This window comes from Cryptotermes secundus, unplaced genomic scaffold, assembly GCF_002891405.2.
Source record: "Cryptotermes secundus unplaced genomic scaffold, Csec_1.0 scaffold131, whole genome shotgun sequence".
Lineage (NCBI taxonomy): Eukaryota > Metazoa > Arthropoda > Insecta > Blattodea > Kalotermitidae > Cryptotermes > Cryptotermes secundus.
This window is the reverse complement of record NW_019742552.1, coordinates 706,418-733,331: the sequence shown is the minus strand read 5'-3', so window position 1 is coordinate 733,331 and position 26,914 is coordinate 706,418. Positions and strand designations below refer to the sequence as shown.

General features: G+C 40.4%; 1 protein-coding gene across 4 annotated transcripts in view; it reads right to left on the bottom strand.

The window, feature by feature from the left end:
• The window catches only part of LOC111873279 (sodium-dependent nutrient amino acid transporter 1), a 105,046-nt gene extending 79,611 nt beyond the window's left edge, over positions 1–25,435 (bottom strand). For 3 of the 4 annotated variants that reach the window (XR_002844369.2, XM_023867856.2, XM_023867859.2), the window contains exons 1-2: positions 25,309–25,435; positions 20,484–20,563 (exon numbers count right to left, since the gene is read on the bottom strand). The gene's annotated coding sequence lies outside the window, so the exon portion shown is untranslated. Of the gene's footprint in view, positions 1–4,140; positions 4,354–20,483; positions 20,564–25,308 lie in introns of all 4 variants that reach the window. The other variant, XM_023867858.2, reaches the window with a different exon arrangement.
• Positions 25,436–26,914: the final 1,479 nt, after the last annotated feature.

Below are 26,914 nucleotides of genomic sequence, written 5' to 3'. Positions count from 1 at the left end.
TGTTCCCAGGTTGCATGCAAAAAAAAAGGTTGCTCATGACTTTCGGCACGACCTACGCATAAACACGTTCTGTGACACATTTAACAAATTAATGGATGCTCCAAGAAAGGAGTGGAATAAAAGACTTTATTATTCTTAATTTCCTTCTCACAAAAGAAACAACCCACTGGTTTGTAGATGCAGCAAATTGGAAGGTGAAATCTAAGTGAGTCATGCATGACCTTCAAGCAGGAATTTATCCCAACAAAAAGAAATCTGTGGTCAAGGTAAAGTCACAAGAAGACAATGGACATTACATCCATATAATAAATTTCGGCTGCATTTTTCATGTATCATTTCCCTCACAAAATTCGAGATGTGCACAACAATAAGGTAAAGTGTCTGTTAATGACCGGAACATGGTTAGGTTTCCTGTAATATTATAAACTTTAAAGGAGTAACACTCAAATACTGCAATATCTCTTCATCATATTGTCAAGTGTCACAGTGACTAAATACGGGGTTCGGACAGGTAATTAGATTTATTAACAACCTACAGGTCGTAACTACAATTAATTATAACACTATTGCTGCTTTACGCAATTTACAATCACTCCACATTAACCCTTCAATGCCAACCTCGGTGTCCTGCACCGACATGGTTATTTAATCTCCTCGGTCTATCTACATTCGTTTTCACAAATATATAACACACGAACTATAAAAGTCTCCCTAAATTACACATTCCCAATGTCACTGCACTATGGTACACATAATGAATTCAAATCACACGTTAAATCGTCGCAGGCTGACTTCTTGTACTCTTCTGTACTCCTTAAGTTTACTACTGTTTTCTTGTTTTTTCGGTTGCTCCTCCCGCTACTACTCGTAACTATTGTACTTCTCCAGCTTATTGCTCTCCTCTTGTTTCAGTGTTTCTGCCACTACTGCTCACTCATAGCTGCTCCGAACGAATTCTGGCACTCTTGCTTATATAGTCGCGGAACGGACATGAACCCACAGAAACACATATCACGTGATCGTTATCCAGCCAGTCTATTGGCGCGTCAGTAGGTTCTACAAAACACACAGCTTCCTCTATTGTTGCGTTTTGGACTGTGCTTACAGTGTTGTTGCCTGGCAACGTGTTGATCAAATTAATTGCAATATATTTAGTCCTTCAGTAAAAATGCGACACAAACAAATGGTCCTGCATATTTGGTACTGGAATTACAGTAAATTATCTGTTATAACACATTGTTATAAAACATTATAATCACCGTAAGCACGAGATAATTCCGTGGGTATGATAAATTGTAATTATTAATTAATACACCAAGATAAGCGCATCCGGCATGGAGAGCATGATCATATTTTGTGGTATAAATGAACATACCACACTCTCAGCACCAAAATATTATCGGAATTAATATACAGAGAAATATTTTCCATTGAAATGTGTAAATATAAATACAACAAGAAATTAAAATTTACGTCCTACATCGAATTAAATGGAATGTATTTTCATCGAAATATTTAGGCATAAAGATGAAAAGGAATTAAGTTTACTTCTGCAATCTCAAACGAAATAAGGATCTGAATCACGATAAAAATGTAATGCAATATTTCCTTCCGTCACTACAACCTCGGCTGGCATGCATGTTGGAAACAGCACACAATTAATTCCATAGTAATTTGGATGATCTCAATTAGTTCAGTGGTAGGAAGCAGGAAACCAGCAGAATATTGCAGAACACGGACAAGAAAATTACATTTTATACACACGTATACCAGATGAATCAGTAAAGGAAACAAGCATTAGGCCTACTTCATTTTGAGTATATACAGTCAATATGGCGAACATCACTAGCCTCTGGGCTTGAAACAATATTCCAAGTCCTATACGATAAATTTGTAGATTGATGCAACATTGCAAAGACCAGAACGTAAAAGGGTAACAACAGCTTAATATTAGTTTTTAATCTTTCAAGAACAAAGAATACTCGTATATACGCGCGCGCCCGCGTGTGTGTGTGTGTTTTGGTCCTTTATTTTAGTTAGGACGTCTGTGAAATTCACTCTACGATTAAAACAGTCAGAACCCTCATTATTTGATAAGCTAATTCTTGTATGTAGGATCTGAGGTTCTCACATCGGTTATGATTTTTTTTTCAGTAAAGCTGCAATAAGGGATGGTATGGATTGGATAGATCTGGCTCAGGATAGGGACCAGTGGAGGGCTCTTGTGAACAAGGTGATGAATCTTCGGGTTCCACAAAATGCTGGGAAATTCTTGAGTAGCTGCAGAATTGGCGGCTCCTCAAGAAGAGCTCAGCTCCATGAGTAAGTAATGCTGCAATAAGCTTGTTTTACTCTGATTACGTCTTTAAACAATATTTACTTTCTTTTATCTTGTCACTCTGCATCCGACGTAAGAAAGGTAATAGCTGGAAAAGTACTCCATAGCCAACATATACTATCGTCGTTTTAATGAAGAAAGCTGAAAAAGTTATTTATTATAAAGGGTTATTGCCAATTTCTACCTAAAAATTAGCTTACCTCAAGTTTCTAAAGTCCTAGTAATTGTCAACAAATTATCATGCCCTTATCACTACGAATGGTACAATTACAAGGGTAGCAACCCTATTCTGTATTCCGGAGTTGTCGGATAAGAATTTTTGACACGGAGGTCTTGAGTTATTGTACCTGTAGCTTCCAGGTGAGGGAGAGTTTGCATCTTTAAAGANGAAACGTCGGTTAACACCACATATACACGGTGCCAAATCCCAGAAGACTGCTTTCTTCATAATCACCGCCGTGAAAGCCTCAAATCTTACACAGTTAAATATTGTTTGAATTAAGGAATACAAGATTCAAGGTCACTAAGATCATGACTTAGCAGATAACGTTCTCCGACCTCGCATCATATTTTCCTTATATTCCTAAATTTCAGTTCCATTTGTACTCTTGTATATTTCGCAACATCCGCTGCTTGCTTATGCTTCGTTATCGCCTTCCTGTGCCACATGCATTTCTCGTGACTAGGATCGAAATATTTATATCAGTATTAAAACATGGTGTCCTGAAGATTGAGGTTCCGAAATATCGGTAACCACTGACAAGTCTATGTGGTATCATAAACCAGAACACCAAAACGTAAATCTTCTGGTCCCTTGAAACTTCAAATCTCACATAAGTTGGACTTATTTTGAGTTTATTTTGTTTTGAATTCTATTTTATATGTTTTTTAACAGATGCGCAGTCAGAAAGGGTCAGAGTAATTCAGTGGGCTTGTGACGGTCCATGGGTCCATCAAGCGTAATTACTCGGCTTAATTTTGATTCGTGTTCCTTTACCTGGCAGTGAACAGGGCGGCTTCCATGGACCACGCAATGCTGGAAAATGTATCTGTGTGTGAAGTTCAGTGTCTGAGAACTCTTGCATTTTGAAGATTCATTTTAATTTAGTCAGAGGTGAAAAGGATGATACACGTATTATTGAGAAGATCTCAAACTTTAATTACTGTGGTTACAAAATACTATAGGCCCACAATAATATAGCCGATCACAGTGGCTGCGCTGTCTGTGGCATGAACTGTCTTTGCCCGCTCTAACACTTGGGTCGTGGGTTCGAATCCCACTCGAGGCATGGATGTTTGTGTAAGTTTATTGTGTGATTGTGTTGTCATAAGCAGGCAGCGGCCTTGAGACGGCCTGATCCCCCATCCAATGAGTCCTACCGACTGTCTATAAGATTAAGAAACTGTAGTGAAAAAAGCGTTTCGCAGATGCCTTATGCTCCAAGTGGGAGAAACAGGAATTTTAATAAATCAATGAATGAATAATAATATAAATGTTTATAAAGGACAGAAAAACTGTTATGAATATATATGCATTTGATTACATTTATATATATACATATACGCACATTAAGCCCATATGACGTAATTTTTGGAACACACTGTGGTTAGTCCGATTTTTTTTTTTGCGCCAGTTGTTACAGCATAAACCTACCACCCTCATCAGTATTAGTAACATAGTCTTGTTGTGCTCGTAACTTTCATCAGAGCCGATTTGTGTATATGTTACAAATTATGTGCCCGTCTTTAATGTGGAAAGCAATTGACTCGCTTCAGTCTTGGCAATTTTAATCCAATCATACCTTGCAGGTGTTGTGACATACACGCAACGGCAACTAGCAGTTCGGGTTGGACGGACTCGTACATCATTAGCATTCAGACTGCCACATAAACGCCGCACTCCCTTCCAGTGACAGTGAAATGCTTCTAATTTTGTAACTTCCTTAATTTGCCGCATCCCTTCTTCTCCAGCCAAAATTAGAGATGTCGGGACCTTGTGTACTCGGATTTTCCAGCTAAGTGGGCAGAGGGAAAGAAATATGAGACACAAACCTAACCAACTGGTTGGAGCAAAATTATTCTTCAGAAGTCCTTCAGTTTGTCAAGAAATTCCCAGCCTTTTTCATAGAATCTGAAGGGTTTCTAGGATACACTCTATTATTGCATGTACACCTAGATCTTCAGACTATGTGCTGTGAAGCTCATTAGGGTCGTGGGCTCGAGTCATGCAAGAGGAAGGATATTTGAAGAATGTCGTCTTCTGGGATGTGACACTGTAGATCTTGTGTGATCAGGTGGCTACAGAGTGCAGTCTGCAGCAGCCACCTGCACAAGCTGGCTCCTCGCTCCTGGGTTTGTCTACCCTGATGCTGGAGGCGATATGTTCCTCCGAAAGATCGGTTCACACGAGATCTACAAGTCACCACATCCCAGAAGACGGCATTCTTTGTAGCCTCCGCCGTGTAAATATCAGACTTTACATAGGAAGGATATTGGCTGCGCTTTTCTGCGTTGTGTTTCCACGTAATCAGAGACCCCGAAATGGGTCGCTCCTTTGTCTGAGAAATTCTACCAAGAAAGTAGAGGATCAATATATACGTAGAATTAATTCTGAAACGGAACAGGCTTCAGGTGTGTGGAATTAATAGAAGGCGTGTACTTAATTACATGTATATGGAAAATAATTTTACACCGAGGAGTTCTATGACTTGGACTCTTCATGAAGCTATACAGAATTTATGGAGCTGTCACAGCTCAATCAGTGAAGTGACAGAATACTTGTAGGATGGCCGGAGTTTCATTCCTGGTAGGGATAACGAAATTTTTATTTCTTAAAGAGGCTCCGGGATACACTCAATGTCTGATTCAATGGGTGGACTTACGGGGGGAGGGGCGGTAAAGCTACCATAGCATTGAGATAGTGCTTTAACGCCACCGCCTTCGTGGCGTGGTGCTTAGATCAGGAACTGACACGATGGTTTGTCACAAAGAAGAAAGGAGAGCCGCAGTATACTGTGATGCAGAGGTGCAGGGGAAGTTACGTAAGTTACACGGTTCCTGCCGGATGTGAACTAACCAGATGTAGGCCTACTGATTGTTGAGATTAGAGCTGTGATAACGATGAGAACATTCGTTGCGACATCGGTGGCGTAAAACGGAAGCACTGCACCATTGAGGAGTGGCAGCTGTCTTCTTAAACGCCAAGCTGGAGTACCATTCCTTGTCGGCTGTCTGTGACTGCTTATTCAATATGGGTATTCGTAGATATCTTCCACGTCTGGAGGCCTCCTCCCCTTGCAAAATGAAATTGTGCCAAGCCGTAGACACAAGAGGCTTAACGTGGGTTATTATTTTACTTTTAATTCATAAGTTGGCATTAAAGATTTTTTTTTTTTCAAATATCTGCCGTCACACATTTCAGGATTCCATATGGCTGGCGTCTGTCGCATGATGTGATCTAGAACTTCATGACATTCGTGTTAAAGTTCATGAAAATCAATCACTGTGACAAAAAATTAGTAGAAGGCTTAGCCACATACACACGATTCCACATCATGGCGTTAAATTTCGAAATTCCTTGCACAAATTCAACTGGATTTATGTTCTCTCGGCTGTTTGCCGGAAACTAACGGTCATTAGGAGGGTCTGAGTACAGATGGAGGTATGTGTCATCTAGTGACTCTGATGTTCTTCCATGCAGGGCAATATTGTAACACTGTAGACAGAACAAGACTTCCACGAATTCAAGGCAGGCCGACATGTTACTATGACGTCCATATATTTGTGAAAAAATCCAGTTTGGCTTTGTGCTTGTGGTGAGACAACTTTCGTCATATAGTCGTCCAATATACGCAGGACCGTTTGTGGCGAACGTTCTGCTGGGATTCCCGGTCTTAATACTGCCTGCGGGCAACTGGCAGAGCAGTTACTCTTACAAGAGGCCGCGCCATAGCTCAAGCGGTTAGTCGCTGGCTTCCCATCGTGGCGGCCCGGGTTCGATCCCGGGTCTGGCCAAGTGGGATTTGTGGTGGACAAAGTGGCGCTGGGGCTGTTTTTCTCCGAGTACCCCGGTTTCCCCTGCAAATCTTCATTCTACCAATTGCTCCACAATCACCCTCACCTATCATATGGGGCTGGTACAATAGGCCAGAAGTGGCCGCAGTACAAGGGACTTAGTCCCACCCCACTAGCAATAAAAAAATAGTCCCACCCCACTAGCAATAAGAAAATACTCTCATAAGAAGCGTGCTGCAGGCAGGCTGTAGGAATATTGAAACACGCAAGTAGTGTACCTGTCTATTTTTGAGAAAGGTGTAGCAGCAAGTCTGTACGTTTGTAGTTGGGAGTTATTCGGTTAGAATCTCGACCGCATTTTCATCTACTTAAATGGAAAATGTTCGTAGTTTTCCTCTGCCTTCACAGCAGAATTGCAGAACAGAACCTTCAGATGGGCAATGGTAAGGAACTGGACCTTCTGAACTGTCGCCAACACATCTCTCTCGACGCCTACATATCCTGTATCTATCGTTATTATCATGGGAGCGAAAAGGGGGCATGGGTGTATAGTTCTCTATTGGTGATATGTTCTGTTCCAGTCATCCTACTGCTGCGTAACCGATGTCCATGCTGTTCTGTGCTACGTATTCGGGTGATCTGAGGGTTTGGATCTCGGCCAGAGACTAACCAGCCCAACGTGGATTTCCGTTCTTTTTGCCATTTGAGACAAATCGTGGACAACATCCCAAAATGTGTCACATCCTTTACAATTCACCGTTACCTGTGCCTTTCAAGTCACTTCTATAATATTTTGTTCTGATTATTCTTGGCGATAAACTCTAATATTTATATAAGAAGTAACTAGAACCTTATACAAATCCTTACACCTGCTTGTAGTCTGACACAATCTAGCCAATGAAATAAACGACTGAATGATTATCATGTTATTCTGAGTAGTATTTTGCTCCACAAATAACATATCGTGAGTGGCATGGGAAAATAACCACACAAGTGAATAGCAAGAATTTGGAAGGTGTCAATCTTTTGGTTTAGTTTGTATTCTATAACCACATAGGCATTCGCCTGAAGAGAATTAAGAAAAACACAGAGAAATAACCACAAAAATCGCTGTTCCGAGTAAGATTCAAATTTGGTACCTATCGAATGCAAGTCTAAAACGTTATGATTACACCAGACTTCTGGGCCCTGGTCAAATGGCCTTTACAAGACCGACTGATGTCCTCAGAAATAGAGAATCTGTGAGCAACCAGCGAGGTCCTGAGATCCCCTGTATAGCACTTAAAGCTCTCCTGCTAACAGCTAAGAATGAATCCCACACCAATCTGTAAGGTTTTCCAGCGAGAGCGTCTCGGCACGAGTTATCAGCATGATGACCACGTTTGTGTTCTTTCGTATGTGACAATTGCAAAGGTCGTCATGTGTGAGAGTGGTGGCCATTATGAATGGCGAATCGGTTGATGCAAGGAAAACGACCGTGGCCTACATTTATGTTCCAGCTACAATGGACACTAATAAGTCACAGCCTTCTTTCACTTCAAGAACGGTATCAGCACTTAGAGATGTTTGGAATGGGATGTTTTAAGGCTCATATAAATACGCCTTCAAACTATCGAAAAGATTTGTTTTACAGAAGTAGAAAAAAATCCATATCTATACTTACAAATGACAGCACCCTGGGCGCTAAAATACGTAAATGTTAGAATACTCATGGTCACATTTCGTATGCAGATACAGTATATATATATATATACATATATATATATATATTCTCGATAAAATTAGCCGTTAGAGGAAGGGGGAGGATTGGGAAAGGGCTAATGGAATGTTAAACAGGCCCTCGGTCATAAAGGGTCATTTGGAAAGACCTGCGTAACGGAAAATGACGTGAGGTTTGAAACTTTGAATGTTAGAATTCTCTGGAGACATGTTTACTAATGAGAAATGCATACAAGGTTTCATTCGGAAAACCTGCAGAGAAGAGAGGCCTAGGAGACATACGGGACCTGGGCGTACGTGGGATATTAAGGAAATATGGTATGAGGATGTGAACAGGATTTATCTGGCTCAGGACCAGGATCGGTGCCAATGTCTGCAGAGCATATGAAGAACCTTCAGGTTCCAAGAGAGGTGGGAACTTCTATAGAAGACTGAGCTGCTCAGAGCTAGTCAGCAGAAGACAAGCAAATAATACTGAATCAAGAATTCAATATTCTGGGTTGTGATGACTTGTGTTCTGGTAGATGAACACCAACGTGTCGAAGGGACATACTCGTACTGCTCTTACCAACCAAAATTATGATCTGTTTCTGGTCCGTTATTCTGCTATGTGTCTCTATAACTCGGGTAGGACAAAGTGATAGCTCATCTTCGCCAAAGCACCGAGATCTTGTGAATGTGACGAGAATTGGTGCCGGGATAATAATGGAGATCAGGTGACAATCTGGTCAATGCCTGGTGAAGAGTGGGAAATTTGTTATCACATAGAACTATGAACTATGAAGAGATACAACGGCAACACGCATTTACTTATATTTTCCGTTGTTCTGTTATATTATTATATTAATGGAATACAATTTGGTATCATATACTGAGTTAAATATTTAGGGAATTAATCAGACTTATTCTCTTTTGCAATAATTTTAGTTGGTATGAACTGAATACAAATTATTATTACAAGAATATTCCGAAGTCCGAAATGTGACGACAAGCGTCGTGACGCGTTTGCGACAAATGTCAATGTCTTGTGAATATGTAATGGACCTCGAGGTTCTGAGAAAGGAGGGGGAATTCCCTGGGCAGCTTCTCAGTAGGACTCTCCCGAATGGAGCCAATTCAGTGCAACAGACAGTACATAAATAAAACCGACTCAATAGTGTAGTCTTCTGGGATGCTACGCCGTGTAGCCTGTTAGATATATAACGACGTTTCGGAGAAACATACGGCCTCCATTTACCATAAAGATGGTGAAAGCATGTTTCTCCGAAACGTTGATTAACAAATTACCACTTACAAGGCCTCACATCTCAGAAGACCGGTCTTAACATTCACCGACGAGGACTTCACATCTAATTAAACTGAATCCACTTCTTTATTGTTTAATTTTTTTATTATTCTTAGTGGGGTGAGACTGAGTTAATTTGATACTGTGGCCACTATTGGCCTATTTACCGGCCCCAGATGACACATGATGGTGATTGTGGAGCAATTGGTAGAATGAAGACTGGCATAGGAAACCGAAGTACTCGGAGGAAACCTGCCCCAGCGCAATTTTGTCCACCACAAACCCCACATGACCAGACCTGGTCTCGAACCCGGGCTGCCCCGTTTGGAAGCTAACGACTAACCGCCTGAGCTATGGGGCGGCCCCCAAATGAATCCAATTACTGGTTTGAGAAAATTCAACACTTCAAAAAGACAACACTACTATCCATGCATCTTAATTCTTAGACCGTCATACAGTCCATCGAAATAACTTCGTCTAGTGCGAGATCGCCAGCTTCAGCACAGGTTACTGTAGAACACTTATCTGGGGTTTTGTATGACGAAATTTTTTGTCTCTCTCTCTCTCTTTCTCTCTCTTCTTGGGTAAGACAAAGAACCTTCACGAGGCTGTGCAGAGATTTCCATCTCCACACGCAGAGATATGACAATTTGGCTTGCGTCAGGTAGGTCACTGTACGGTGAGGTACGGTGGTTCACTCTACGGAACCTTGCCCTCAATTACACTGAGTAGCCGAGACCTGCAAACATAAACTTTCGCGAGAACGAAGCACAGAAGCGGCTCTGTACACAGCACGTGACACTGCTTCTTACAGTCGGTCTTCAGGTAACATGTTCTATTGTTTATGCTTCTACCTATACTCTATTGTCCTTAAGTACCCATTCCAATATTTACAGTTTTATGTTTAGGCTGTATGTTTGTTTTCATAATAAATATTTATAACTTCAATAAATTAATTTATTTTCCGTCATTTTGTAGTTTATTGCTCGTTCTCAAAACATTAATGAACGGAATTATTTTAAGAACTGTAATTCACATTACAAATGTTTGTATAAATCAAGAAAACAATAAATTTGTAATCAGTAGACTAATAACATATTCTATAAACACGACTTTCTAACTTATGGTTTGATATGCCGTTATAATGTACATTGCGGAGTATTTCCATGTGCTGCCAAACGGAGAAGGATCAAAAATGCATATTTTAATTGCTGTATGAAAACTACTTTAAAATATTCAAGTTGACTTCATTGAAGGTTTTGTACGGCCGCATTTGGAGTCCGTGCTGCTCAGAGCCGTGCCAGCCGGTTCTGTCCGGTCGTTGCAGGTCGCCTCCGTAAATACGGGTACTTCACCGTTCTGAATGCTTCGTCATTCGTAGAGGTCAAGATGTTGCGCATGTGTAATTTCTTTTCACAATCTACTCAATACACATAAATAGAGTAATTAGTAAAAGGGATGGGTGTGTGTAATATTGAAGCAGGTATCATCCTCCGATGATTCTCTGGTGCTTATCTAATGAGATTCTCTGGCCACATTCTATTTAGTCTTCTTTCTATTGCTGGTTGGTTGAAGAGGTTTCCTATTAGTTGGTTGTTGTTTTGAGTGGTCCGGCTTTTGTGTTTCTCCGCGTATGCTCTGATGATTTCTGTTACATATGGTATGCTTAGATCATTGTGTAAGGTAGCGTTTGATACGTACCAGGGAGCATTAACTAGTTTTCTTAGCGTTTTGGATTGAAACGTTCGGAGAATTATTGTGCTGGAGGGTTTGCTGCATCCCCATAACTCTATCCCGTAGGTCCAGACTGGTTTGATAATCGTTTTGTATAGGATTATTTTGTTTTCAAGAGATAGCTGTGATTTTTTGTCGATTAGCCAATTCATATTTCCGGTTTTGAGCTCCAGTTGTCTTCTCTTAGCTTTTATATGCGTTCTCCACGTTAGGATGTGTAATTTAAAAATATGTTACTGCATGTCTCGATCGATCGGGAAGAACTCCTCTTTCGTTTACAGAGGGCTCTGGGTCCAAATCTCTTCCTGCTGTCATGGTTGAAGATTTCTATGGCTTCCCTCAGGCCATCCTCTACAGGCTTCGAATAGACTGTCGAATCAAGCCACAAGCAGCGTGCACCAGCAAATCTTCGGTGATGAAGTGTGAGAAATAAGTAGCGCAATTAATCTTTCACAACTACAGGAACAAATGTATTTTAACAATGACTCGTTATTCAGTCTGACAATGCGTTATTCTGCAATCAATTAATCATCTTCCTTTTGTCTTCCCATATGACTCCCTCTGTTCTCATAAATATCCACATCTCATTCATATGCTCTGCGGTTTCATGTCTGCCGATCTGGTAGACGGCGCCTTCGATACCCAACTCCTCTCCAAAATTAATTATGCCTTTTAGATAACCAAAGCAGTAAAGTTAAAGGTAAAAATGTCCCTATGCTTAACTAATTGCCGGTCACGGTAGCCGAGCAGTCTAAGGCATGTACTGTCTTCTCTCGCTTGGAAACCGGGATCGTGTGTTCGAATCCCACTCAGGGCATGGATGTTTAGTTTGTGTGTGTGCGTTTTTCTGTGTTTGTGTACAGGTAGAGGCCTTGCGACGAGCTGATCACCCGCCCAAGGAATCCTACCGAATGTGTAAGATCTAGAAAAACCGAAGTGAACTGAGAAGTTCATGGAAGTAGGCCTAGGCCCACTGGGGCTGTATTACCAATGAAAAAAAAATGCTTAACTAATTAAGCACTCCGCCATGAAGGCGTATGGGGCAGTGGATGTATAGATCCACATTTTCTTGGCCTCGGCACTAGCTGGAGGTGAGTGGTCAGCTTCACTCCCCGGCCGCATTACACCCGGGGAGAAATCCTTCGGTACCCATTGAATGGAAAGTTGGGTGGACCCCAGAGCCGATCTGGAAGATGTGGAGAAGAGAAAATTGTTGACCCTACCGGGACTTGAACTCCGACCACTCGGTCGTCCAGCCCGTAGCCGGTCTCTATACCGACTACGCTATCCAAATCATTAGTCAGAGAGAGTTAAGTGAGTTAAGCGAGAAACAGCTGCGCTGAATATCTGTTGGCGATTCTCTGTTATGTGTTGTAACCAGGATATGGTAGCGGCCTTTTTGTGGGCAGTTCACCCTTTCAAGGCCTCCAATTAGTGCCTAGAAAGGTTACTAAACTCAGATTAAACTCAGAGGAGGGACAGGCCCGACAGCCTTCCCACAGGTTTTTTAAAGTTTCGGTCTTCTCCCTTGCGGGTCACGAGGAATTTCGGATAGAAAAAAAAATTATTCGCACGCACTCTTCAAGCACAGAGCATTCTGGTGTAGTTGCAACGCTACAGACTTGCCACCTGCTTTCACACTCTTTCTTGCTTGGTCTATTCTTCGATCCTTCAGATGAAGGTGACATATTGCCCTGAAAGGTCGGCTGATAGCGGACTACACTACAGACTTCTGTTTTGTAGGTCCTCAGCTTACGATCTCCAGCGAGGCACAGGCTTTCCTGACCTTTCCTTCTTGGTTTCCTCCCGTCCCTCTAGCCTGAAGTTGGCAAAGTAACCCGATCAGACCACGGCCGCTTCATTTCGAATAATTTAGAATGTATCATTTGTCGACCATCCTTACATTCGACTCTGTATATTTTAGATACTGACAACTTCTTAACCCCCACCCTACCAAGAATATAAAAAAAAATTAAAGCCGTTATTACTTTTGCCTTTGTGGGAACGGCCCACATTCAAGCAAGTGTGACAACGCAAGCGTCATTGCTTAGCAACAACAAGTAAACAACTGTTGCTAGGCAGAAGCAAGTAAACAGCGGTTGCTAAAAAACTTATAAACACAGTAACCGACAATAGCAGTACCTATTACGCAACCGTTTTCTATATGTCCGATTCTAGGCTACATAAGAAGATACACTAAGTTACAGTGACAGTCTAGTTCTACCGTTCTACAATACCAGTTCAGTGTCCAAGCAGTTCACTATTGTTGTTATCCGTCTGTGTATACTGTGCAGCTGCAATAAATCCTATAGGACAGTTCAATTAGTGGTTGTCTCTTCATTCATACGACAATCCCACATTGGTGACCCCGACTATACAACACAAATAATGAACAGCGGTCAAATAGAAGACCTCCTGCAACAGTACGTAACACACATAAAAAAATTACAAAGCGAACTACGTACCAAACAAAAACAGAAAGACAAAATGGAAGACAAACAGCATGATGCTGTTATTACTAGCAAACCAGTACCAACAGAGACACCAAGAATTGCCGTGCGGCTTCCGCCGTTCTAGGGCGACAGACCAGCAGTTTGGTTCGCTCAAGCCAAAGCACAGTTCACTTTGGCAAGAATCAGTAACGAGCAGACAAAGTTCTGCTACGTAATCTCGCAGTTGGACCAACGTTACGCATCAAAAGTAAAAAACATTATCACCTCTCCACCCAAACAAGGCCCCTACACCCTACCAAAGACCAAGCTTACTGACTGTTGGTGTTATTCTTGCCACAATCAGGCTCAGAGTTCTGTACCGCGCGTTGGCCCTCTTCGGCATTCTGAATTTGTTTACTTAACGTCAGTATCAATCCTTCAAACTCTGAGTCATTTAACGTAATTGTGCCTCCAGCCTTCTGTATTTTGGAACTCAAGTGTAAGTTATTCAAGGGGATTATTAAAATACATATGATTTTCAACTTGATCTATATTCTTCCACATTGATGCAGGTTTACAGGTCTTACACATCATATGGTATTCCTTAACTGTGTGAAAATTCCATTAAGCAAAATATCTGGGAAAAAAATCTAATAAGCAGTTTCCGGTGGAGTGACATTAATTCCTTTGGTATTCGACGTCACATTAGAAGAAAACTGAGAGGAATTTCAGTGATGTCGGCCCAGCTCATTTCTTTATCTTGAACGTGTGGTCTAAAAAGTGACGTCGGAAATGAATACTTCCCCCAGGCTTGTTTCCTTAACGTAAAGAGATTCCTTTCTAATCGGCATTTCCTTCTCCTGTGCTTGATCGTCGCACATCGGAAGCTGAGTTCTCCTATTTATATTTATGAAGTAATTGTGGGTCCAGGAACACAAGAAACTGCATATTGGATTCTTTTCTGAGCAGAAAGTTATCAGGATCTAACTAACGGACAAGTAAATGGAAATAAATAGCTAAATAACACCGTTTTGTACAGAGAGCAAATTAGTTCAAGAGGTAAAAATTCTGACTCTATTCGGGAGATTCCCGTTTCAAATCTTAGCCGGGGTACTGACTATACAGATTGAGATCTTTCGTGATGATCCTCAGTACATACAGACATATACTGCGATAATAATAATAATAATAATAATAATAATAATAATAATAATATTGATAATAATCTGCGTGCGCTGCAGTCCGTGACGTGCCTTGGCCTCCGTTTCACAGTTCTTAATCATATAGACAGTCGGTAGGACACACTGGGCGGGGTATCAGCCAGCCGCAAGGCCGCTACCTAGAAAGGCCAACATAAAAAAATAAACGCTGACAAACATCCACGTCTCGAGTGCGAATCGAAACCACGAACCCAATGTTTGAGCGGGAGAAGACAGTTCATTCATAGACCGCGTGATCACTGTGATCAGCCAAATTCTGCTATAGTAACTTAAATGAGGCCACAATCAATCCCTTCTACAATCTTTCCATTTAATTATTCACATGAAGAAAGCAGTCTTCTGGGATTTGGCACCGTGTATATGTGGTGTTAACCGATGTTTCGGAGGAACGTATCGCCTCCATCTTCAGGGTAGAAGAAAAAATATGCAAGCGAAGAGACCGTGGGAACCGGTAAAAGCAGACTGCAGCCTCCACGCCACACCTTCCGGAGATCCATTCTCCGATTTTCCTCACATCTATGTGAACTTCTTCTTTGCGGAGTTTGCCCTTGACATTTTTTTATATATGAATATTACATTACAAGACTATAATTTTCCCTGTGGTTCTGTATGGCTGTGAAACTTGGTCTCTGACACTAAGGGAGGAACATAGACTGGGGGTGTTGGAGAACAGGGTGCTGAGGAAAATATCTGGATCAAAGAGAGATGAAGAGACAGGAGGTTGGAATAAAGTACATAATGAGGAGCTTCATAACTTGTACTCTTCGTCAATTTAAATTATAGTGATCAACTGAAAGAGGACGGCCGCGCCGTAGTTCAAGCGATTAGTCGCTGCCTTCCAACCGCTGCGGCCTGGGTTCGATCCCGGGTCTGGTCAAGCAGGATTTGTGGTGGACAAAGTGGTGCTGGGTCAGGTTTTCTCCGAGTGCTTCGGTTTCCCCTGCCAATCTTCATTCCACCAACTGCTCCACAATCACCCTCACCTATCATCTGGGACTGGTACAATAGGCCAGAAGTGGCCGCAGTACAAGGGACTTAGTCCCACCTCACTAGCAGTAAAAAAAAGTAAAACATGATGAGAAAGGCAAGGAATGTAGCAAGAATGAGGAGAAGAGGAATGCACATAGGATATTGATGGGAAAGGCAAAACAAAAAGAGACCATTAGGAAGATCAAGACATAGATGGGTGAACAATATTAAAATGGATCTAAGATGGATAGAGTGGGATGGTATGGAATGGATCGATCTGGTTCAAGGTATGAATTGTTGGAGGGCTCTTGTGGATACGGTAATGAACCTTCTGTTTCTATAAAATGCTGGGAAGTTCTTGAGTAGCTGCAAAATTGGCGGCTTTTCAAGAAGGGCTCAGCTCCATGAGTGAGTGAGTGAATGATATGTATCTTACATAAGAGCTGAGAAAATAAAATCGGCCAAGCGACTGGCTACGAGCTAGACAGCCTAGGGGTCGGAATTCGAGTCCCTGTAAGAGAAAGAGTATTTTTCTCTCCACGTCGTCAAGACTGGTTTTGGATACCACTCAGACTTCTATTTAACGCGTGCCGGGGGTTCTTTTGCCGGAGAAAAGCGGCTGTGGCATAAAGCTGACCACTGACCTCCAACTAGTACCAAGGTCAAGAATACATGGATCTACACATCCACTCTCTCAAACCTCTTCATGGGAATAAGGACAACTTTCCCTTACCTATGCATGATACTTGCCGCAGTATGCACCCCCATTCAATTAATAAGAATTCGGGATGATTTTAGGGCCATATTAAAATAGTTTGGACTTAGTCGGGGAATTAGTTATAAGAACCGTAATTGTGTGGCGATATCAGAAGAATGAACAAGGGATATTATGATGTAAGGATGAGGGAGACAAAGAAAAATGGACTAGGCCAGTGGGATTTTAAGATATATGCATGGAAGGAATTTATCTCTGGATGAAAGAAACCAGAAAATCACCTCATTTATGCTATTATCGTGCCCTCATCCTCTAACTAAATTTATATTTTCTATCTTGTCATATTTAAATTTTCCAGTATTTGTTGAGAAATTTTGTGGACTTACATAATATTCATATAAAGCACAATAATTAGAGGATGGAGCAATTCATTTACTTTAAACCCTTGATGTTTTTATACATTCCGCCTGCTTAAATACACTGCAACTGTAAATTCTTCCCACACAATATGTTTCCAGTAGTGAATGCAATAAGTAGTGGCGCTTTCCTTATACGGGAGACTGATCTTTGTAACGAAAGTGTAATATGTTTCCCGTGAAATATAAATTTAATTTTTATTTATTACTTATAAGAAATTCAGTCTTTGAAAATTAATTAGATCTTTACCTATAAATCTGCATCATTTCCATTGCATAGGATCAAGCGAAATCAGATGATCATGGATGTCTGATTAATTTAAAATTCGACAGGAGAAGGACGAAGAAAACTATACGGTTAGTGGTGATACCAAGGGTATCTCAGTTAAGCGAGCAGGTATTTTTTTTTAATTCGCTTAGTGGGGGGTGGCACGGCGGCCACTGATTGGCTTATTGTAGCCTGCTCCGGGTTATTATGATGATGTAGAATTTGATGGAATGAAGATTGGCAGGGGAAACCGAAGTACTCGGAGAAATCCTGCCCCAGAACCACTTTGTCCACCACAAATCCCACTTGACCAGACCCGGGATCGAACGCGGGCCACCGCGGTGGGAAGCCAGCGACTAACCGCTTGAGCTATGCTAGCCGGTAACCAGGCCGTAATTCCAATCGGATGGAACGTGACTCTAGAATTTAACTCTTGCTCTTCTCTAGGAAATGGAATCTAGGAGAAACATTCGTAGCAATTTTTTAAATCCTGGCTCTGGTTTCAAATTTCACTCACATAGATAACTACAAGTAAAATTACAGTTTTGCACATTTTAGTTTTTAATATTTGATAGAACGCGGTAAAAATATGAACGGAATATTGTAAAATATTCTCCGAATTCATCTTCTCTTAAATTCTTCACCAATGTAGTTTTATCTGATAGTGTCCTTCTCTAGTATGTGAAATTGCCACGTTTTCTAAGGACTTATTAGAGATATTTATATTATAATTTTTCCTGCATTTTGTTGAAGGAGCTTGAACATACACTTACTTCCTGTATGCGAACATCCTTACTCAGGATGATGGCGCTTTTGTGTTGTTTTCGCATGCTACTGATATTTGTCCAACAAATTAACATTATTAACATAGGCCAGAGGATGTTGTGTCCTATTAAATTACAGTTTCTTATGGTTTTCCTGGACATGACACTCGTTTCATAAACATACTTTCATTTGTCACAAAGCTTTCTGGTAAGTCACAGTCACAGTTGCTGCATGCATGAGAAGTGTAGAACAAAACGTGTTTGTCGCTTGTTTGGCATAAGGGTACAAGTTCTTTGTTATGCAATTTGCGGCATTACATTCCTATGTTATGAATAACAGAATCCAAAAGGCGGGCTAACGAAGTATTTGAATAACAATGTTCCTCTTAACATTATGAGACTGAATATGATAATCTCAAGGTGTAACATCGAACGTGGAACACAGCAATCCTCAATCCTGCGTCTAATTCAGAAGGTCCGGAGCCCAATCTAATTCCGGACATGGACAGTCCTGACAGAAATTTGTGTGGTTTTCCTCAGTCCCTCCATTCAAATCCTGCTCCGTACCTGAAGAATCTCAACCGTTTTCAAGTTCTTCCCGTGTAGTATTCATCCAATAAATCGGTGATATGGAAGTTGATGAAGTATTGTTAAATAAGCCAGAAATAAGAGTGAAAACTTCTTTGTAAAGCTATTCCTGTAACAGACCGTGAAGGCCCATAGGGTTGTGAGACGTTGAGGGTCCCACATTATCTAGACAATCGGCTCAAAGGTGGCGGTAAGGTTGCCAGCCTTACGCGCCGGCCGCGCTCTACTCTCCAGGAAAATTATTTAATAAATTCGTGATACTCATTTCTGTTAGATCAAATTTAAATCGATAAAAATATCTGTCCTGTATGGGCATTGATATAAAACATCAACTGAAAAATGTAGGAAACTTGATTTGAAGAATAAAAGAAACATACATTAATATAAGGATAAATGCTTTAGAAGAAAACAAAAAAAAAAACGCCGACATAACTGGAGACGGTAGTTGCGGGCTTCATATCTAGGATATCCAGGTTTAACTCCAGCGTAATGCAACTGGAATTTGGGGCGGAAAGTGTCGTAACGAGACTGGTAGTCTCCGAGTACCTTCGCTTTATCCCGCCAGTCATTCTGCCAACTGTCAAATCTGAAATGTGCACACCCTGCCATCATCAAAACTTCGGTCCTGTGTTGAGTCGCCACTGTTGACCGGGCAAATCCATGAACTTAGAATACAAAAGTTATTTTATATATACATATATTCGTGTACCCGGTCCACAACAATTAACTCCGTCTTCACATGCCCAAAACATATTCATTTCTATTCGCCTGAGGATATTGAATTCGGATAATACTTGCTACCATACAGTCCAGAAACTTTTGTCTTCCCTTCTGCTGCTTAAAAACATAAAAATTAGAATATACAAAACTATACTTTTCCCTGTGATTCTGTATGGGTGTGAAACTTGGTCTCTGACATTAAGGAAGGAACATAGACTGAGGGTTTTTGAGAAGAGGGTGCTGAGGAGAATATTTGGACCGTAGAGGGATGAAGTGACAGGAGGTTGGAGAAAACTGCATAATGAGGAGCTTCATAACTTATACTTTTTTCCAAGTATAATTAGAATTATCAAGTCAAGGACGATGAGGTGGGCATGGCATGTAGCACAAATGGGGGAGACGAGGAATGCGTATAGTATATTGGTGGGAAAACCAGAAGGAAAGAGACCAATGCGTAGGTGGGTGGGCAACATTAAAATGGATCTTAGAGAGATAGGATGGGATAGTATGGATTTGATTGATCTGGCTCAGGATAGGGATTAGTGTAGGGCTCTTGTGAACACGGTTATGAACCTTCGGGTTCCATAAAATGCAGGGAAATTCTTGATTTGCTGCAGAATTGGCGGCTGCTCCAGCAGGGCTCATCTCCGTGAGTAAGCAAGTAAGTAAATCGCCTGTTGTTCAACTGGCAGATATGTAGCCCTCAATGCTGCCTTCTATCTGCCATTACTAGCACGATGGTTTCTATTCCGTGGCTTATCCTCCATTCTAATAATAGCAGTTACTTTTATGCTCCCGACTTTATCCATGTTGGATAAACATTCCGTTTCAGTAGCCACTCTCCTATTAATCTATTTCGTTTATACCCGTATTACCTTCGATCTGTATGTTAAATTTCTCTAAACCTCCCTCCTATTTTATGTTATTCCAGCACTCTGAGCTCAACTTCTTAACGGTTTCGAGTAATTTTATGGCTTATTCCTATAATCTATTTAACAACTGTATCAGTTATTATAAAGACATGCCTATATTCATGGCACACCACTATTTATTCTTTCTTTTCTAAACCAATGGGTGTTACCTCTTCGGTGTGTGTGTATATGTATATACATAGATATAATAGGTGGAGATTTGAACTTATATCCGGCGGACTGGGATGGGGATGCGGGAAAAATAAGCGGCTTTCAAGCATTGGTAAACAAAATGTTATGGCATAATGGCTACACATAGGTTGTAGGCGGTCCCACAAGAGGAAACGCCTTACTGGACCTTTACCTCTTCAGGCCTGATAATCCACTTACCTCTTGTAACATTGTACCTGGAATCGGTGATCATAGCGGGGTACTATTGGAAGTAGAAGGGGATGATATTTGTCGACAGCCTAAAATGGAAAGAACAGTCCCGTTATACCACAAGACAGACATATTAGGTTTACAAACCTTTCTTAGGGAAAAGTTTATCTTGTGGGCTGGGAATGGTAGCTGTGTAGAGAAGATATGGAAAAGTTCTAAGGACATAGTTTTCAATGGTATGGAACGTTTTGTGCCTCATAAAATTCTGAGTAAAAATCCGCATCCAGAGTGTTATAACAGAGAAGTTAAATGGTTAAAGATAAAGGTGAGGGTGTACAATAAGAGGGAATTTGAAGAACATTACTGAGAGGAGTTGAAACGTTTCTCTAGGGAGTTACTGGTAGAAAAAAGGAAGGCTCAGGAGACTTTTACATTCGGTCTTACAAAAAGAGGGTAATTGCTGGGCAGAGTTTTTCGGATATGTTAAAAGGTGCAGAGGAAATAGAGAAAATATCCCGGCAGTCAAAGGCTATAATGACAATCCCATCACAGATCCAATAGAAAAGACCAACACCTTAAATTCTTATTATGCATCTGTATTCAGTTGTGAGTGAAACAATCCACAAATCCAACCAACGGATTCCAGTATGATAATTACGATCTTAAGTTGTAGGTACTTAATAATTTTCAGAGTTTGGTGAATAATTATTAGTGTCCCCAATTAGTATATTAATTCATCTGCAATTTCTTTTAAAATTCGTCATTACGGCCTCAAGATATATTTCAAACAACGTGGGCGATTAGCATCTTCCCTGTCGCAATTCTTTGGCAAATCAAACCTGTTTCTTACTTGATTATTCAGTCTTAACTTTGAGTTGCATATCTTGTATATAACACTAAAATTATATTATTATTTGGCTCAAAGCATATAAAACGGAGTTAAAGAAGTGAGCTTCAGAATAAGGATTTACTCTGTATTATCACTGAATGAAGTATTTTGTGAGCATCGTGAATTGATGCCTGTAAACTGAGGCGCTAGTATGCATATGGCACATTTCACTGTATTCAGAACACCCGCACTTGTTACTTTGTGATGCTTGGATCCTTGACTTTGAAGTGTTATGACATGTTTTTCCTTAAGTCGTAAAATGCTTAAGGTGTCAATTTCTTCACTTCATTGAGTGGTTTAAGGAGCGTCTGTTTAATTTGCAAAGTTCAAACGGACCAGTGAAATACAGTCTCATATTCCGAGATCACGTATCGAGGAATGTGCATAGTCACCAAGGACTATTCCTCGCCAAAATATCATTAACACCTTGACCACAAATCCACGTGGAAAAGCGATAAGATAAGGCGTAACACGAAGTATCATGATATATTATCATGCAATTATTTAAAAAAACGAGTCGCTACCAACTTAATATCCAAGTTAAAATGAACATTTATCTGTAACGCACAATAATCACGATCAATATTAACTAAAAATCAAGTGTGTGGGAAGAATAAAGGAGATAATGAAGAGATATGTTTGGAACACAGATAAAGTCATTTATAGTGAAGGGAGACAATAACCTACAGCGCTTTAATTAAAAAATTAATCTCAAGATAAATTAAAGCTATCGAAGCCCTGAAAGTACAAAAATGTTTAGGTTCATTAAACATTTTCTGCTTATCCTAATGTGAACCTTGATGTGAAAGGTAGGAAGAACGAAACTAATTTCCTTTATGTCCTCTTATACAATCTACATCTGCTTCCAACAATTCAGATCATGTTCGAAGTTAGAATACAATATTTGGAGCACAATTAAAGCCGTCTTCCATAGAATTCCATCCTTTATATTTCAATTAATAAAGATGCAATAAACATTATTCTATTAGAAATGCACTAAGATATATTCGGGAAAACTTTCACTCCCTGATCCTTGTGATACATCTGCCACGACGCAGAAGACGAAAGCTGAACGGAAGGTGTCAAATATCACACTTCCTTCATATTCAATCACCATATAATTGCCGTTTCATCAATCTCTTTACAACCACGATGGTGATGTAAATATCTGAGGAGTATAGCTACAGAATAATTTTACCAAAACAGAAACTATGACAGGCTGATCATCTGAAAATAATGGGGGGAAAAATCTAACCTTCTTTTGTAGCATCCCAGTATTACAGAGGCCGATATGAAAATAAGTTCTTGTTTCAAATTATTATACTCTTGCTTTCGTTTTTGCTTAAGTAATATTTACGCGACAACTAGAACATAATATCTTCCTGTTCTCTTCACCTGAGTCTGGGTTTTGTCTGACGCGTCCTCCTCTTGGTAGAATACAGCGAAATTAATTGAACCTAATTATAACCAGATAATTTGCTTTGTTCCTGGCTTATGTTATGAGCTAGTCCGCTCTTCAACGACATCTTGTCAAACTCCGCTTTTGTATGTATATAAACTGTTCCACAAGGCATTGGGTGAACTTCAGAAACGTGACTGCAGGCCATTCGGAGAAAACTACCAACAGAATACAGGTTAATGCAACACTGTTATTGAGTTAAGCGCTAGCTTATTGTAGCACTGGGAAAAAAAAAAACAACATATTTTCATTCAAACTTCATTATCATAATTTTTAAATCTTGCAGAAATAAAGATTTAAGGTTTTTAGAATACAAGTTCGAAATGTCCACCAGTAGACTGTATGCATGCTCCCGAACGTTGTGCTATTTAATATTGTAAATGCATTCGACCAAGTTTATTTCCGATACCAAAGGCGACTTCATCCATAGCCTCTAGCAACCAGCGTTTTGCTTCCAGTTTACCACTGTGATAAAATCTTGACTTCATGCAACCCCATAGAAATAAATCTATTGGATGTAAGTGGGAGAGCGAGCGGCTAAGCCACCGGTCCACCTCTTCCTTTATAATCTTCGTTAAAGGAATCCGTTATGGCTCTGCTGAAATATGGAAGTGCGCTGTTATGTTGTGTGTTGCAAGAGGCACATCCACTAAATTCAGCGGCAATTAACTTTCCAGAAAGTTTCTGTAATAAGGAGATGTCAAACGTTCCGCGATAGCTTGTTGTCCAGTACTCCACATCACACATTAACTGATAATAAGTGTTGAAAAGAACGTTCGGCTACCGCATGCGGATTTTCGTGTGCTCAAGAGTACGAATTCCTTGTGCTTGTTATACCACTCCGGGTAAAGTGAGCCTCATCCTTTAACAGAATATCACGCAGAATATGTAGTCGTGGTTGCAGCAGGTCACAGAATCGTACAAGGTGGGTGTGATCCTCTGTAAGTTGTGTTGAACTCTTTGGAAGTGTCAGGGATAGAAACCATCATCGTGCAAAATTAATCATATTTATGTCTGTGCTACACCAATCATCCTGGAAATTCTGCACATACTAGTGTTTGAGCTTCGTTTCAGAATATCATCTTCGCTTCAACGTCCTTGTTCACGTTTTACGTTCGCTCGTGTGAAGGTGCCAGTCTCCCTCTAAGTTATGTATACGTTTTCAAATGTTTCGCAACATGCAATCCTGCCAAATGGATATGGTTGCCGGTTTCCATTATAGCGGCCTCACATTTTTCAGTGCAGAAACCTTATAAGAAATATATGTCGGTATATTCTTCATTTGTAGTGTGCTTCCCATTTTGACTACGACCTAACTGCAACACAACACAGGCACACTAGCCTAGAGGCCTATAGGCTAGTGTGCCTGTGTTGTGTTGCAGCTTAGCCGTAGTCAAAATGCGAAGCATTTACATACAATACATAGATGTATTGTAAAAGCAGGAACTCGGTCGTGTTACAGGAGTTCAACATAGTCTGCTCCACTAGCGCCTAATTCAATAGCATTGGCGAATCGACTGGATATTGTTGCTCCAATGATGGGCAGGACACCACAGTCATGACGTCTGGCCAGTACGTCGCGGAACAGTATACATACGACGTATACATATATCATAAACATGCATTACTTGTTTGTGAAACCTAAGTAATTTAATCTTGTAATTTCTGGTCGCTTGAAGAGTATCTCACAAGGCAACCAGGAACGTAGTTCCGGGACTGAAAGGTTTTTACGTCTTTCGCAACATTGGAAGGAATCCAAATTTTTTAGTGTCTAGAGAAATCAATACTTCCTCTTCAAAATATGCTTCTTTTTAATAAAATTGAATGTTTGTAAAATGGGGATACTTTTAAAAATGTTGGTAGGCACAGTACTTCTAGCATTATTTGCAGACAGGGATCTGGCAAACACAGCCAAGTTTTGAGGTTATGCTCATCTTCTTTCTATTCTACGGGCCATAACCAAAGTCCACTTACCTTCTAATATAATGAATTATTAAATTCTGATATCAATATCTTGATAAGCTCATGTTTATGTGCTTCTACCCTCAAATTGCTATTGAACCAATTAATATGTTTTCGTAAAACTCCTGTAAACTCTCTGGCAAATATAACTTATAATTTCATAATACTGACTTGCGAATTTCTGGGGAAGTTTAACAACTGATGGAATTTTCGACAGCGAAGTTTTAATTTCCTTAATCCTAAATTAAATATATATAGCGTACTGCCAGACCTCTTAGTTCAAGGACGCCAGGCTGGTGTGTGTGAAACATTTCAGAACATCCTGAATAAAGCAGTGTTATCTCATGTCAAAGAAACTTCACCCCAAATTGTATTATACCTTAACGTGGCACTACTCACATGAAAGTAAACTTCATTTTAAGAAGGAATGACAATTTCGGAAGCAATAGTAATGTTCACGCTGTGTTAAAAGGTTCAGCTGGGCAGATGCAACTTCCTAAGGAACCACAAATTTAGCAACTCACATTTTCTCTTTCCTTCCGTCAGTCAAATTTCCCAACACACTAAGACATCACGTGGGTTTCGATAAGCTTCCTTGCCTCATTCTCTGTTTCGTCAATCATAAAACCGCACTAGACGCTCTGGCCGGAGACCGTGAATAGTTCCTGGGTATGGCCTACCAACCAAAACAGAATTACCAACTACTGAAATAATTTATTGTTTCAGAATTAATTTTGAATTGTCATGGGCCAGAGAACTAAACTCCTGACAACTGAGGAATGCGACGTTATAGAAGCCCATGAATTCTGAAAAGAACTGTGTTCCTATGCCCAACTTTTCTGAAGTCAAAGGGATTCTTAATGACAAACCATGAAAAGCACTTTAATAAATATTAAAAATTTTATAATATTGTGGCATGTAGGCCCATTATTAGGCACCGACCGCGAAATAATCAGATATACAACAGCCGCTGCTATGTAATAGCTTTGTAAACAATGGCGGTTATGTAAAGCCGCAACAAATTAATGCGCAACAATGGAGTAACTGGGAAAAGCTGTGTTCTATACGCGGTCCGTGCGACAGCTATGCGATGCAACAATAGAAAATTATTTGGAAAGATGTTTTCTGTGCGATAAGTGCTGAGGCTATGTAACAAGGAGCAGCTGCGATTACAAGAGTCTTGAGAATGCAGTTCGAAAAGTTGGAGTTACTTGTGAGAGAGTCGCCGGCCAGTAAGGACGTGAACACGGAAGCTATGAAAGTTACGGTGTTGAAAGCCGTTATCAGGCAACAGTCGGTGAACATACAGCAGACTGAGAAGATTTCGTACGTCCTGTAGTGAATGGCAGAGTGTGTAAATTAGCGTTAACGCTGTAGTCATTTGTAGTTACGTTCTGTAAGAGTTCAATTACCAATCCAAACCCCGTCTGTAGTCACTCAGTCATATATAATGACAGTACAGTACCTACTAATCCACTGGTGACGAAGTCATGCATTTTATTACTCAAGTAATATCTGTATATGTAGATACTTCGATGTCGTATGTATTTTCTCCAAATTAATTGAATAAACTACTCATATGTTGGTGTTCAATATGCAAGATGTAGGTTAAAATTTAATATAATTTTGAGTTGTACTTCTGTTCTTAAACTTAATTATTTTCTATACTACTTCGTCATCACGTCACTGGCAATTTAATAAACTTGGTAATATATTGTGGCATGTAGTCCCGTTGTTTGGCAACGACCGAGAAATAAGCAACTAATCAACGGCCGTTACTAGGCAGCGGCCCGCAAACCGTAACAAAAGAACTGTGTTTCCTGTGCAATCCGTGCCGTGGAGTTTTAAGCAGGATCCCAGTTAGAAGTTGTAATTAATTAGCTAACCGCTGGGGTTCAGTTGTTGAGGGCTGTTGCTGTGAGAAGCTGGTAGCTGAGGTCGAGGACAGTTTGGGAACCCAGAAGAAGAGAACGTCCGCCGTTGGAAGCAGCTACAATGCATCGGAAATGAAGAAGTGATTTTGGATATTAGTGTGTTTGTGTAATAGTGAACAGTAAAGTGTAGTCATGCGCTGCATCAAAGTGTTCAATAAATCGAGTCAACAATTCAAACCCCGTCTAGAGTCACCAT